We start from the raw sequence: 14,286 nt of genomic DNA on the forward strand, positions 1-14,286 counted from the left end.
TAGATGTGAGAAGTGTGCAGGAGGGCATGAGACAAAGGAATGTGTAGTATCGGTGGAGAAAGTTGTGTGTGATAGATGTGGGGGTGCCCATGGGGCTGGAGATCGGAGGTGTCCGGTGAGAGAAAGTCAGGTTGAGGTTGCAAGGGTTAGAGTAGTACAGAAAGTGTTGTATGCCAAAGCAGTGAAGAGAGTGGTAGAGGAAGATGGGTACAGGGTGAGGGATACTGAGAGGATTCCTGAGAATAGGCAGAGACCAAGAGAGAGTGATGGGAAGATTATGTGCTTCATTAAGGTAGGCTTTTTAGTATTCATAGAGAAGTACTTGGGATTGCGAGGATTTACCGTTGGTCTGGAGTAGGATTTAGATAGGGTTAAATAGTGGAATGCGGTAGTGTTTTTTTTAGAGAGGGTTAATAGTTGGAAGGGCAATTATCCTTTTTCACAATTTTGTATTACCGTATCAAGTATTAATTATAAGTATTTAATGTAGGTAGGCCGTGAATGGCCTCACACACCAGTACAGTAGGTGGCGGTGTATGAACCTAAAGGTTGGATGCGATCCGCCAACCAAATCCTAAAGAAGAAGAAGAAGGGCGCATGCACTTTGTCAAGGGGAGTGAGAGAGGAGCATGGAGGATGGGAGGAAGAGTGGAATAAGAGACAGGCTAGCTATCAAGGGCTGTGTATGAAAGGGAGGCTTGGTAGGAAGATGGTGGAAGTGGATGCTGAGTTCGAATCAAGCAGCGCGTCGAGCTCATTTGGGGAAAACTAATGTTCTGTATGGACAACTGTAGTACTGGGACAAAAAGGAAATTGTCTAAAATTGGAGTGGAGGATACGTGTGTGAATGATAATGAATCGCTTCTTGTTGGGATGCGTTTGTTGAGTAAGGATGCATATGTGGGAAACCCGTTTGAGGTGTTGAAAATGGTGAAGTATACGCTTGGAAAAGTGGAGTCTGTCCGAGTGACCAGGAGTGGTCTTATTTTGATTAATTGTATTTCTGAAGAGCAGAGGAAGATTGCAGTGGGCCTCAAAATAATACGTTTTGTGTTTTGAACTTTGGAGTAGAGCACCTGTCAAAGGAGTCATCTCAGGGGTGACGACGGATGTTCAGGTTGAATACCTGAAGAGAATTCCTGGTGTGGTTGGTGCCCGGCATCTGACCTGCTGGGTGAATGGAGAAAAAGAAGGCTGTTGGTCCTGTTGTTTTTTGATAAAGAGCAAATACCTATGCATGTGAAGCTTGGTTATGTAAGGTACACTGTAAGAGCTTTCGTCCCCAAACCACTGCAATGTAAGAATTGTAAAGGATTTGGCCATGTTTTAAGTGTGTGCAGACGAACAGAGTATACTGAAGAACGGTGTGTAGAAGGACGACAGCGTTGCAATTGTGGTGGGGATCATAATCCTGAGTTCCTGGAGTGCCCTGTAAGGGTGAAGGAGATTGAGGTGGCAAAAGTTAGAGCGGTCAATCGAATCTCCTATGCGGAAGCAATTAAAATAATTGAGAAAACAAGTGATGCTAGTGAAGATATGGTAGTGGATACACCACAGCCTGTAGTAAATGTTTGCCGCCAGACAAAAGATACCCTGTGTGTTAAAAAGGTGGATTTTGTTGCGTTCATTGCCACAATTATAACCTGTACAGCACAAGTCTCAAAGAAGTCTAAGAAACTGGACATTATTGTGGCTGCAGCAGAAACGTTTTTGGGACTTAAGGATTTTACATCTGAAGACTTGCAAGGGGTACTGGCACCGGAAGACCCGCCCTCCCAGGTTCCCCTTGAGCCTGTGTAGGGATCAGATCAGTTTTATTTTTAACAGAAACGTTTTTGATTTATTTTATTTATTTTCTGGTAGTTTTTGGTAGTTTGTTCAGTTTTTGGTGGAATCATGTTTCCATCCCGCATAGCAGGTGGCGGGATGCACATTACATTGTGTGATCGCCAATATACCATAGAAGAAGAAGAAGAAGACGAAGAAGAAGAAGAAGAAGCAGAAAGGCTAATCACGGTTGACCAAAAGCCATTCCAATTGCCCATGTATCACAATGTATAATATTAGACTACATGGGATACTAACCCACTACAAGGGTCTTTAAATAGCATTGTAAAACAGCCCGCCCATCACTAGGCTAGTAGAATGTTTTTGTGAGACTCATGGAAAAGTAACTCAAATAATGTAACTCCGACGTTAGGCTACCAAGGGAAAAGGAGTCAGTCGTAATTCCATAATAAACATTTTGCGTTTTTCAATGGCTATATCCAAAACATCCACGCACGCGCGAGCGCTCGCACACGAAATTGGAGGCAGGGCAAATAAGCACCCCGACCCCATGTACCTTCTGATCATGCGTTACCAAAAACAGTTAGGCTACTCACGCTGCTGAGCTGTCGTCCCGCACTATGTAAGTATGTCTTCTTTTCATGTGATTATTTGCCTTTGTAGAAATGACTCAAAAACGGGAAAGACGTGGTATCGACTGTGTTATGTAGCCATCCTACCAAGAAAAGGGTAGAACGTTTGCATACAAAGTTACAATGTATCAACTTTGAGTTGCACGTAGCCTACTTACTATAATACATTTTTTCGAAATCGTATATCGCCTATAAACTATAGGTATAGTTTCATTAGATTTTTCAAAAAGTATCCGCCCTAGAAACGCTATGGGAGATAGTCAACTGCATAGAAGTTAGGGGAAACCCGCTATGTGAATGAAGTGTTCGTAAAAGTTGTCTTCGAGGATCTTGAAAATAACGTTGTGAAAATTGTAACAAAGTTATACGACATCGTGCTGTAGTTGCGGAAACAATATTTTGTGTAATCCCCCCGCTGTTTAGTGGTACACAAAAAACGAACAGATCCACCGAGGTATCTCGAAGGAAGTGAAATGAGATTAGCACATGGCCCATGAACAAATGACTACAATGGAATAATCTGTGTTAAATAGAGCCGTTATTTATTATGAGTTTATTACGTAGTGTCAGAGGCGTCACCATCCTGTTTTTTTTTTTTGTCAGAGAGACGCGCTGTTTACACACACAGTTTTTCCCCCCATACTCAGCACTGGAGTCACTGCAGAATTTATATTAATGTAAACACTAGTGATACTGTATGTTGGTGAATTGTTTACATCATTCAGGCTGATTCTTAAAAGAAGTGCACAATCAAAACAACTGCAAGAAGAGTTAAAGGAAGTGCTCTTCTAGCTCTTCTTCCTACACAAAAGAAGAGCGCTGCACTATAAAAAGGAACAGACCCTTGGCTTGAATCTACCCAAGTCATGGTTCTCAAGTCCATTCACTACTCATCAGCAATGCATGCAAGGTAGCTGCTTTTAGCAAGGAAAGCCATAGTATTTAATCTATCCACACCAACTATGGCCCATTGTGGAAGACCCATATGTTCTGTGCTCATGTAACATATAGTGACTTGTCATAACAAAAATGAGAGGAGGTGGCTGGTGAATGGTATTGTGCCTATTGTTATATATGTACAACCAGAGGGTCCTTTTACTATGGACTAAGCACATCACAAAGTAGCAGCTGTTACATTCCTCTAGTCATGGGATGTTGGGCTGCTGCTGGAGGGGATGGTTGGTTGCAAGTAATATTTCCAATTTGAGTGGACTGCTCGTGCTTTCCTGTATTTGGAAGAGGAAGTCCCCGCTCTGTCTTTTGAGTGTAGTCTATACAGACACATCTGCAGGAAACCAAGACCTACAGTTGAAGTTGGAAGTTTACATACACCTTAGCCAAATACATTTAAACTCAGTTTTTCACAATTCCTGACATTTAATCCTAGTAAATATTCCATGTCTTAGGTCAGTTAGGATCACCACTTTATTTTAAGAATGTGAAATGTCAGAATAATAGTAGAGAGTGATTTATTTCAGCTTTTATTTATTTCATCTCATTCCCAGTGGGTCAGAAGTTTACATACACTCAATTAGTATTTGGTAGCATTGCCTTTAAATTGTTTAACTTGGGTCAAACGTTTCGGGTAGCATTCCACAAGCTTCCCACAATTAGTTGGGTGAATTTTGGCCCATTCCTCCTGACAGAGCTGGTGTAACTGTGTCAGGTTTGTAGGCCTCCTTGCTCGCACACGCTTTTTCAGTTCTGCCCACACATTTTCTATAGGATTGAGGTCAGGGCTTTGTGATGGCCACTCCAATACCTTGACTTTGTTGTCCTTAAGCCATTTTGCCACAACTTATGGTCATTATGGCCAAACAGTTCTATTTTTGTTTCATCAGACCAGAGTACATTTCTCCAAAAAGTACGATCTTTGTCCCCATGTACAGTTGCAAACCGTAGTCTGCCTTTTTTATGGCGGTTTTGGAGTAGTGGCTTCTTCCTTGCTGAGCGGCCTTTCAGGTTATGTCGATATAGGACTTGTTTTACTGTGGATATAGATACTTTTGTACCTGTTTCCTCCAGCATCTTCACAAGGTCCTTTGCTATTGTTCTGGAATTGAACTCGTCTCCTTCCTGAGCGGTATGACGGCTGTGTGGTCCCATGGTGTTTATACTTGCGTACTATTGTTTGTACAGATGAACGTGGTACCTTCAGGCGTTTGGAAATTTCTCCCAAGGATGAACCAGACTTGTGGAGGTCTATATATTTTTTTCTAAGGTCTTGGCTGATTTCTTTTGATTTTCCCATGATGTCAAGCAAAGAAGCACTGAGTTTGAATGTAGGCCTTGAAATACATCCACAGGTACACCTCCAATTGACTTAAATTATGTCAATTAGCCTATCAGAAGCTTCTAAAGCCATGACATAATTTTCTGTTTAAAGGCACAGTGAACTTAGTGTATGTAAACTTCTGACCCACTGGAATTGTGATACAGTGAATTATAAGTGAAATAAACAATTGTTGGAAAAATTACTTGTGTCATGCACAAAGTAGATGTCCTAACCGACTTGCCAAAACTATAGTTTTTTAACAAGAAATTTGTGGAGTGGTTGAAAAACGAGTTTGAATGTCTCCAACCTAAGTGTATGTAAACCTCCAACTTCAACTGTATGTTGCCCCTGCCCCACCCGCCTAAAAGATAACAACCGTCTCCGTCACCCTCTTGAAGCTCTCCCCTAAATGCCGACAGACACCACCCCTGATTGGCTGTAGCATGCCACAGGAAAAACCAGGCACTTGCATTTACTCAGCTCGGCTTCTAGTCTAAATCTTCTAAGAGGGGATTTGTTGTTCTTGTTTATCCCCTTCCTCAGCTCTCATTTTTGATTGTTTACTTTAATTCTTTGAAAATGTTGGACCTACCCTTATATTTCCCCCTAAGTTGCCAGTTTGACTTGAGTGAAGTTAAGAGACTCCTTTTACAGAACTCACAGAGCTCACTTAACTACATTTTGTAATGCAAAGTCAGACACAAAGGTTCCCCCCACTGAATTTTTTATTTTATTTCCCCCCCCCCACCTTTATTTAACCAGGTAAGCTAGTTGAGAACAAGTTCTCATTTACAACTGCGACCTGGCCAAGATAAAGCAAAGCAGTGCGATTTAAAAACAACAACAACAACACAGAGTTACATATGGAATAAACAAAAACGTACAGTCAATAACACAATAGAAAATAGAAAATCTATATACAGTGTGTGCAAATGTAGTAAGTTATGGAGATAAGGCAATAAAATGGCCATAGTGCAAAATAATTACAATTTAGTATTAACACTGAAGTGATAGATGTGCAGAAGATGATGTGCAAATAGAGATACTGGGGTGCAAATGTGCAAAATAAATAACAATGTAAATAACAATATGGGGATGAGGTAGTTGGGTGGGCTAATTACAGATGGGCTGTGTACAGGTACAGTGATCGGTAAGCTGCTCTGACAACTGATGCTTAAACTTAATGAGGGAGATAAGTGTCTCCAGCTTCAGAAATGTTTGTATTTCGTTCCAGTCATTTGCAGCAGAGAACTGGAAGGAATGGCGGCCAAAGGAGGTGTTGGCTTTGGGGATGACCAGTGAGATATACAATGGGGGAAAAAAGTATTTAGTCAGCCACCAATTGTGCAAGTTCTCCCACTTAAAAAGATGAGAGGCCTGTAATTTTCATCATAGGTACACGTCAACTATGACAGACAAAATGAGAAAAAATTATCCAGAAAATCACATTGTAGGATTTTTAATGAATTTATTTGCAAATTATGGTGGAAAATAAGTATTTGGTCAAAAACAAAAGTTTCTCAATACTTTGTTATATGCCCTTTGTTGGCAATGACACAGGTCAAACGTTTTCTGTAAGTCTTCACAAGGTTTTCATACACTGTTGCTGGTATTTTGGCCCATTCCTCCATGCAGATCTCCTCTAGAGCAGTGATGTTTTGGGGCTGTCGCTGGGCAACACGGACTTTCAACTCCCTCCAAAGATTTTCTATGGGGTTGAGATCAAGATCACTCCAGGACCTTGAAATGCTTCTTACGAAGCCACTCCTTTGTTGCCCGGGCGGTGTGTTTGGGATCATTGTCATGCTGAAAGACCCAGCCACGTTTCATTTTCAATGCCCTTGCTGATGGAAGGAGGTTTTCACTCAAAATTTCACGATACATGGCCCCATTCATTCTTTCCTTTACACGGATCAGTTGTCCTGGTCCCTTTGCAGAAAAACAGCCCCAAAGCATGATGTTTCCACCCCCATGCTTCACAGTAGGTATGGTGTTCTTTGGATGCAACTCAGCATTCTTTGTCCTCCAAACACGACGAGTTGAGTTTTTACCCAAAAGTTATATTTTGGTTTCATCTGACCATATGACATTCTCCCAATCCTCTTCTGGATCATCCAAATGCACTCTAGCAAACTTCAGACGGGCCTGGACATGTAGTGGCTTAAGCAGGGGGACACGTCTCGCACTGCAGGATTTGAGTCCCTGGCGGCGTAGTGTGTTACTGATGGTAGGCTTTGTTACTTTGGTCCCAGCTCTCTGCAGGTCATTCACTAGGTCCCCCGTGTGGTTCTGGGATTTTTGCTCACCGTTCTTGTGATCATTTTGACCCCACGGGGTGAGATCTTGTGTGGAGCCCCAGATCGAGGGAGATTATCAGTGGTCTTGTATGTCTTCCATTTCCTAATAATTGCTCCCACAGTTGATTTCTTCAAACCAAGCTGCTTACCTATTGCAGATTCAGTCTTCCCAGCCTGGTGCAGGTCTACAATTTTGTTTCTGGTGTCCTTTGACAGCTCTTTGGTCTTGGCCATAGTGGAGTTTGGAGTGTGACTGTTTGAGGTTGTGGACAGGTGTCTTTTATACTGATAACAAGTTCAAACAGGTGCCATTAATACAGGTAACGAGTGGAGGACAGAGGAGCCTCTTAAAGAAGAAGTTACAGGTCTGTGAGAGCCAGAAATCTTGCTTGTTTGTAGGTGACCAAATACTTATTTTCCACCATAATTTGCAAATAAATTCATTAAAAATTCTACAATGTGATTTTCTGGATTATTTTTTCTCAATTTGTCTGTCATAGTTGACGTGTACCTATGATGAAAATTACAGGCCTCTCTCATCTTTTTAAGTAGGAGAACTTGCACAATTGGTGGCTGACTAAATACTTTTTCCCCCCACTGTACCTGCTGGAGCGCATACTACGGGTGGGTGTTGCTATGGTGACCAATGAGCTAAGATAAGGCAGGGATTTGCCTAGAAGTGATTTATAGATGACCTGGAGCCAGTGGGTTTGGTGACGAATATGTAGTGAGGGCCAGCCAACGAGAGCGTACAGGTCACAATGGTGGGTAGTATATGGGGCTTTGGTGACAAAACGGATGGCACTGTGATAGACTATATCTAATTTGCTGAGTTGACATCGTCGAAATCAAGGATCGGTAGGATAGTCAGTTTTACGAGGGCATGTTTAGCAGCATGAGTGAAGGAGGCTTTGTTGTGAAACAGGAAGCCAATTCTAGATTTAACTTTGGATTGGAGATGCTTAATGTGAGTCTGGAAGGAGAGTTTACAGTCTAACCAGACACCTAGGTATTTGTAGTTGTCCACATATTCTAAGTCTGAGCCGCCGAGAGTAGTGATTCTAGTCAGGCGGGTGCAAGCAGCGTTCGATTGAAGAGCATGCTTTTAGTTTTACTAGCGTTTAAGAGCAGTTGGAGGCCACGAAAGGAGTGTTGTATGGCATTGAAGCTTGTTTGGAGGTTTGTTAATGCATTGTCAAATGAAGGGCCAGATGTATACAAAATGGTGTCGTCTGCGTAGAGGTGGATCTGAGAGTCACCAGCAGCAAGAGCGACATCATTGATATATACAGAGAATAGAGTCAGCCCGAGAATTGAACCCTGTGGCACCCCCATAGAGACTGCCAGAGGTCCAGACAACAGGCCCTCTGATTTGACACATTGAACTCTATCTGAAAGGTAGTTGGTGAACCAGGCGAGGCAGTCAGTTGAGAAACCAAGGCTATTTAGTCTGCCAATAAGAATGCGGTGATTGACAGAGTCAAAAGCCTTGGCCAGGTCGATGAAGACGGCTGCACAGTACTGTCTTTTATCAATCGCGGTTGTTATATCGTTTAGGACCTTGAGCGTGGCTGAGGTGCACCCATGACCAGCTCGGAAACCAGATTGCATAGCGGAGAAGTTACGGTGGGATTCGAAGTGGTTGGTTATCTGTTTGTTAACTTGGCTTTCAAATACTTTCGAAAGGCAGGGTAGGATGGATATAGGTCTGTAACAGTTTGGATCTAGAGTGTCACCACCTTTGAAGAGGGGGATGACCGTGGCAGCTCTCCAATCTCAGACGTTACGAAAGAGAGGTTAAACAGCCTAGTAATAGGGGTTGCGACAATTTCGGCGGCTAATTTTAGAAAGAAAGGGTCCAGATTGTCTAGCCCAGCTGATTTGTAGGGGTCCAGATTTTGCAGCTCTTTCAGGACATCAGCTATCTGAATTTGGGGGGAGTTGCAGCGGATGGTGCAGAGCTGGTGGCCGGGGTAGGGGTAGCCAGGTGGAAAGCATGGCTACCCCTACCTCAATTATCGTAGATTTACCGGCGGTGACAGTGTTTCCTAGCCTCAGTGCAGTGGGTAGCTGGGAGGAGGTGCTTTTATTCTCCATGGACTTTAGTGTCCCAAAACTTTTTGGAGCTAGTGCTACAGGATGCACATTTCTGTTTGAAAAAGCTAGCCTTTGCTTTCCTAACTGATTGTGTATATTGGTTCCTTACTTCCCTGAAAAGTTGCATATCGTGGGGGCTGTTCGATGCTAATGCAGTACGCCGCAGGATGTTTTTGTGCTGGTCAAGTCAGGGGTGAACCAAGGGCTATATCTGTTCTTAGTTCAGAATTTTTTGAATGGGGCATGCTTATTTAAGATGGAGAATAAAGCACTTTTGAAGAACATCCAGGCATCCTCTACTGATGGAATGAGGTCAATATCCATCCAGGATACCCGGGCCAGGTCAATTAGAAAGGCCTGCTCGCTGAAGTGTTTTAGGGAGCGTTTGACAGTGATGAGACCGCGGACCCATTACGGACGCAGGCAATGAGGCGGTTGAAGACAGCGGAGGTGTATTTAGAGGGTAAATTAGTCAGGATGATATCTATAAGGGTGCCCATGTTTACGGATTTAGGGTTGTACCTGGTAGGTTCCTTGATAATTTGTGTGAGATTGAGGGCATCTAGTTTAGATTGTAGGACGGCCGGGGTGTTAAGCATATCCCAGGTTAGGTCACAAGTAGTACGAACTCTGAGGATAGATGGGGGGCAAGCAATTCACATATGGTGTCTAGGGCACAACTGGGGGCTTAGGGGGGTCTGTAGCAAGCGGCAACAGTGAGAGACTTATTTCTGGAAAGGTGGATTTTTAGAAGTAGAAGCTCAAACTGTTTGGGCACAGACCTGGATAGTATGATGGAGCTCTGCAGGCTATCTCTACAGTAGATTGCAACTCCGCCCCCTTTGGCAGTTATATCAAGACAGAAAATGTTGTAGTTTGGGATAGACATTTCTGAATTTTTGGTGGCCTTCCTAAGCCAGGATTCAGACACTGCTAGAACATCAGGGTTGGCAGAGTGTGCTAACGCAGTGAATAACTCAAACTTGGGGAGGGGGCTTCTGATGTTAACATGCAAGAATCCAAGGCTTTTACGGTTACAGAAGTCAACAAATGATAGCGCCTGGGGAGTAGGAGTGATACTGGGGGCTACAGGGCCTGGGTTAACCTCTACATCACCAGAGGAACAGAGGAGGAATATAATAAGTATACGGCTAAAGGCTTTAAGAACTGGTCTGCTAGTGCGTTGGGTACAGAGAATAAACGGGGCAGATTTCCGGGCGTTGTAGAATAGATTCAGGGCATTATGTACAGACAAGGATATGAGTACAGTGGAGGTACACCTAAGCATTGGGTAACGATGAAAGAGATAGCATCACTGGAGGTACCGATCTAGCCGCTCTCCGCGTGTATGGGGGGGTGGGACAAAGAAGCTATCTGAGGCAGGTTGAGCGGGACTGGGGGCTCTACAGTGAAATAGTACAATAACAACTAACCCAAACAGCAATAGGCAAGGCATATTGACATGGGAGAGAGGCATAACGCAATCACAGGTGTTATTCGAGAGGGCTAAGACAACAACTGGTAATGGTGATGAAAGTTTGGGCTGAGGCTAAACAGATAAACAGGATGGGGGACTGTGTAAAGGAACAGTCCAGCGGGCATCAGATGTGTAGCTGAGTGATCATAAGGTCCAGTGAACAGCAATAGGTAAGTCCGGGAGCAGTTCTTAGGCTGCTACAGCACAGGCGAGAAGGAGGCACGGCTGTTGATTGCGCGTGCTAGTGGGACGGTGCTAGCAGATGGATCTTCGTGGTCGTCGCAATGGGAAGCCTGTAGAAACCACATCAGACGATTACGTCGGCAGACCAGTCGTGATGGATCGGCGGGGCTCCGTGTCGACACTAGGAGGTCCCGTCCGGTTGACAGAAAGGTGGATAGCCGGGAGATGGGCCTGGCTCAAGGCTAACTGGTGCTAGCTTCGGGACAAGTGGTGATTAGCCAACAACAACATCCATTCGGTTGCAGCTAGCTAGTTGTGATGATCCGGTGTTAAGGTCCAGTGATTCAGTGATTCCGGCAGAAAATCCGAAATGCTCTGGGTCGATAGCACGCTGTGCAGACTGGCCGATAATTGTCCAGGCTAGAGCTGGCTGGTAGGTAGTGCAAGCCACGACAGTGGTGAAGAACGCTAATGGTGGCTAATAGCAATAGATAATAGCAAGTAGCTAGTTAGCTGGCTAGTTTCAGCCGTCGGTTCTTGATAAAAGGTATGAAGAAATAATAGAATCCGTTCCACATTGGGTGAGGCGGGTTGCAGGAAAGTATATTTAGTTAAGGATGGAAAGTGAGATAGAGAAATATATACGAAAAAAACAAAAAAACAGGCTATTTACACAAAGACACAACATAATACACGACCGCACTGCTATGCTATGAATTCGGAAGTTGCTTGGCTAAGACCCCTGTGAACCAATGCAACTTAATATTGTCGGTAGAGCACAGTTGTGGGTTTCTGGTTTCAGTAATGTGAGAGTCGGAAACTTTTTCCATTGGCTCCAGGCTTTGTCCAGTAGTGATGCATGGGTAAAAATCACTGGGGAAGCCAATCCCAGGAAAAAAGCCATATTACAACCTATGTGTTGTGATTAGGCTTGGGCGGTGTACAGTATACCGGGGTATTTGGAAATAACCACGGGATGGTTTTTCAATAGTGTTGAAACTATTACGTTATTCAATAAATGTTCATATTTGTAGCTACTTAAGTAAATACCTGCGGTAAACTTCGCAATACGTTAGGAGATAAAGCAGACCGCGTTCTTCATTTCACCCGTCACATTATTTAACATTATGAAGCTTACCGTAGTTGCCCAGAACAGTTGAACAGTGTTTGTAAATAGCACAATGGGAGAAAGTGGGAGCAGGTAAGACCAGCTGTGTATTGAAAGGGTCACATTCTATATTGAAAGCTAACAGTGGTTTTTTTGCTTCAAGAGTGATCAGGGACGTGCAACTATGGTTTTCCTTCACAGAAAATACATTATCGGAAACATTCGCCAGAAAATAGCTTCATTTTCATCAGATGACAACAGAAATGAAACGCTATTTTTCTGACCACCATACGACCAACTGGTCATAATTCTGGCCACTGTCTTATGTGCTATATAATGTAGCCTACTGGTCATAGTTAAGACCTCATCATAACCTGGTAATGACCACCTGACTACAGCTTATTATCAAATCACATTTTATTGGTCACATACACATATTTAGCAGATGTTATTGCGGGTGTAGCGAAATGCTTGTGCTCCAACAGTGCAGTAGTATCTAACAATTCACAACAATACACACAAATCTAAAAGTAGAAGAATGGAATTAAGAAATATATAAATATTAGGACAAGCAATGTCGGAGTGGCATAGACTAAAATACAGTAGAATAGAATACAGTATATACAAAAATATGTAAACATTTATCACCTGTACTGACCTCGCCATCTGGATGATAGCGGGGTGAACAGGCCGTGGATTGGGTGGTTGATGTCCTTGATGATCTTTTTGGCCTTCCTGTGACATCGGGTACTGTAGGTGTCCTGGAGGGCAGGTAGTTTGCACCCGGTGATGCGTTGGGCAGACCGCACCACCCTCTGGAGAGCCCTGCATTTGCGGGCGGTGCAGTTGCCGTACCAGGCGATGATACAGCCCGACAGGATGCTCTCAATTGTGCATCTGTACATTTCTCCAGCCTCCTTAGGTTGAAGAGGCACTGTTGCGCCTTCTTCACCACACTGTCTGTGTGGGTGGACCATTTCAGATCGTCAGTGATGTGTACGCCGAGGAACTTGAAGCTTTCCACCTTCTCCCCTGCGGTCCCGTCAATGTGGATAGGGGCGTGCTCTCCACTGCTGTCTCGGCTGTTTCCTGAAGTCTATGATCGGCTCCATTGTTTTGTTGACGTTGAGTGAGAGGTTATTTTCCTGGCACCACTCTCCCAGGGCCCTCACCTCCTCCCTGTAGGTTGTCTCGTCATTGTTGGTAATCAGGCCTACTACCGTTGTGTCGTCAAACTTGATGATTGAGTTGGAGGCGTGCGTGGCCACTCAGTCGTGGGTGAACAGGGAGTACAGGAGGGGGCTGAGCATGCACTGTTGTCGGGCCCCTGTGTTGAGGATCAGCAAAGTGGAGGTGTTGTTTCCTACCTTCACCACCTGGGGGGCGGTCCGTCAGGAAGTCCAGGACCCAGTTGCACAGGGCGGGGTTCAGACCCAGGACCCTGAGCTTAATGATGAGCTTAGAGGGGACTATGGTGTTGAATGCTGAGCTATAGTCGATGAACAGCATTCTTACATAGGTATTCATCATCTATGGATCTATTTGGGCGGTAAGCAAATTGAAGGGGGTCTAGGGTGTCAGGTAAGGTAGAGGTGATATGATCCTTAACTAGCCTCTCAAAGCACTTCATGATGACAGAAGTGAGTGCTACGGGGCGATAGTCATTTAGTTCAGTTACCTTTGCTTTCTTGGGTACAGGAACAATGGTGGACATCTTGAAGCAAGTGGGGACAGCAGACTGGGATAGGGAGAGATTGAATATGTCCGTAAACACTCCAGCCAGCTGGTCTGCGCATGCTCTGAGGACGCGGCTAAGGATGCCGTCTGGGCCGGCGGACTTGCGAGGGTTAACACGCTTAAATGTCTTACTCACATCGGCTAGTGAGAAGGAGAGCCCACAGTCCTTGGGAGCGGGCTGTGTCGGTGGCACTGTGTTATCCTCAAAGCGGGAGAAGAAGGTGTTTAGCTTGTCCGGAAGCAAGACGTCGGTGTCCGCGACGTGGCTGGTTTTCCCTTTGTAGTCCGTGATTGTCTGTAGACCCTGCCATATACATCTCGTGTCTGAGCCGTTGAATTGCGACGCCACTTTGTCTCTGTACTGACGTTTTGCCTGTTTGATTGCCTTACGGAGGGAATAACTACACTGTTTGTATTCTGCCATATTCCCAGTCACCTTGCCATGGTTAAATGCAGTGGTTCGTGCTTTCAGTTTTGCGCGAATGCTGCCATCTATCCACGGTTTCTGGTTTGGGTAGGTTTTAATAGTCACGGTGGATACAACATCTCCTATACACTTCTTGATGAACTCTGTCACCGTATTCATCAATGTTATTCTTGGAGGCTACCCGGAACATATCTCAGTCCGCATGATCAAAACAATCTTGAAGCATGTATTCCAAATGGACAGACCAGCGTTGAATAGACCTTAG

At 44.2% G+C, this 14,286-nt stretch overlaps 1 protein-coding gene across 1 annotated transcript in view; it reads left to right on the forward strand.

Annotated features, from left to right (window-relative positions):
• Positions 1-2,325: 2,325 nt before the first annotated feature.
• Positions 2,326-14,286, forward strand: part of LOC121575631 (CMP-N-acetylneuraminate-beta-galactosamide-alpha-2,3-sialyltransferase 2) — a 49,905-nt gene continuing 37,944 nt past the window's right edge. The window contains exon 1 of the mRNA XM_045223130.1: positions 2,326-2,410. The gene's annotated coding sequence lies outside the window, so the exon portion shown is untranslated. The remainder of the gene's footprint in view (positions 2,411-14,286) is intronic.

Source organism: Coregonus clupeaformis, chromosome 10, assembly GCF_020615455.1.
Source record: "Coregonus clupeaformis isolate EN_2021a chromosome 10, ASM2061545v1, whole genome shotgun sequence".
In the NCBI taxonomy this organism is placed as follows: Eukaryota; Metazoa; Chordata; class Actinopteri; order Salmoniformes; family Salmonidae; genus Coregonus; species Coregonus clupeaformis.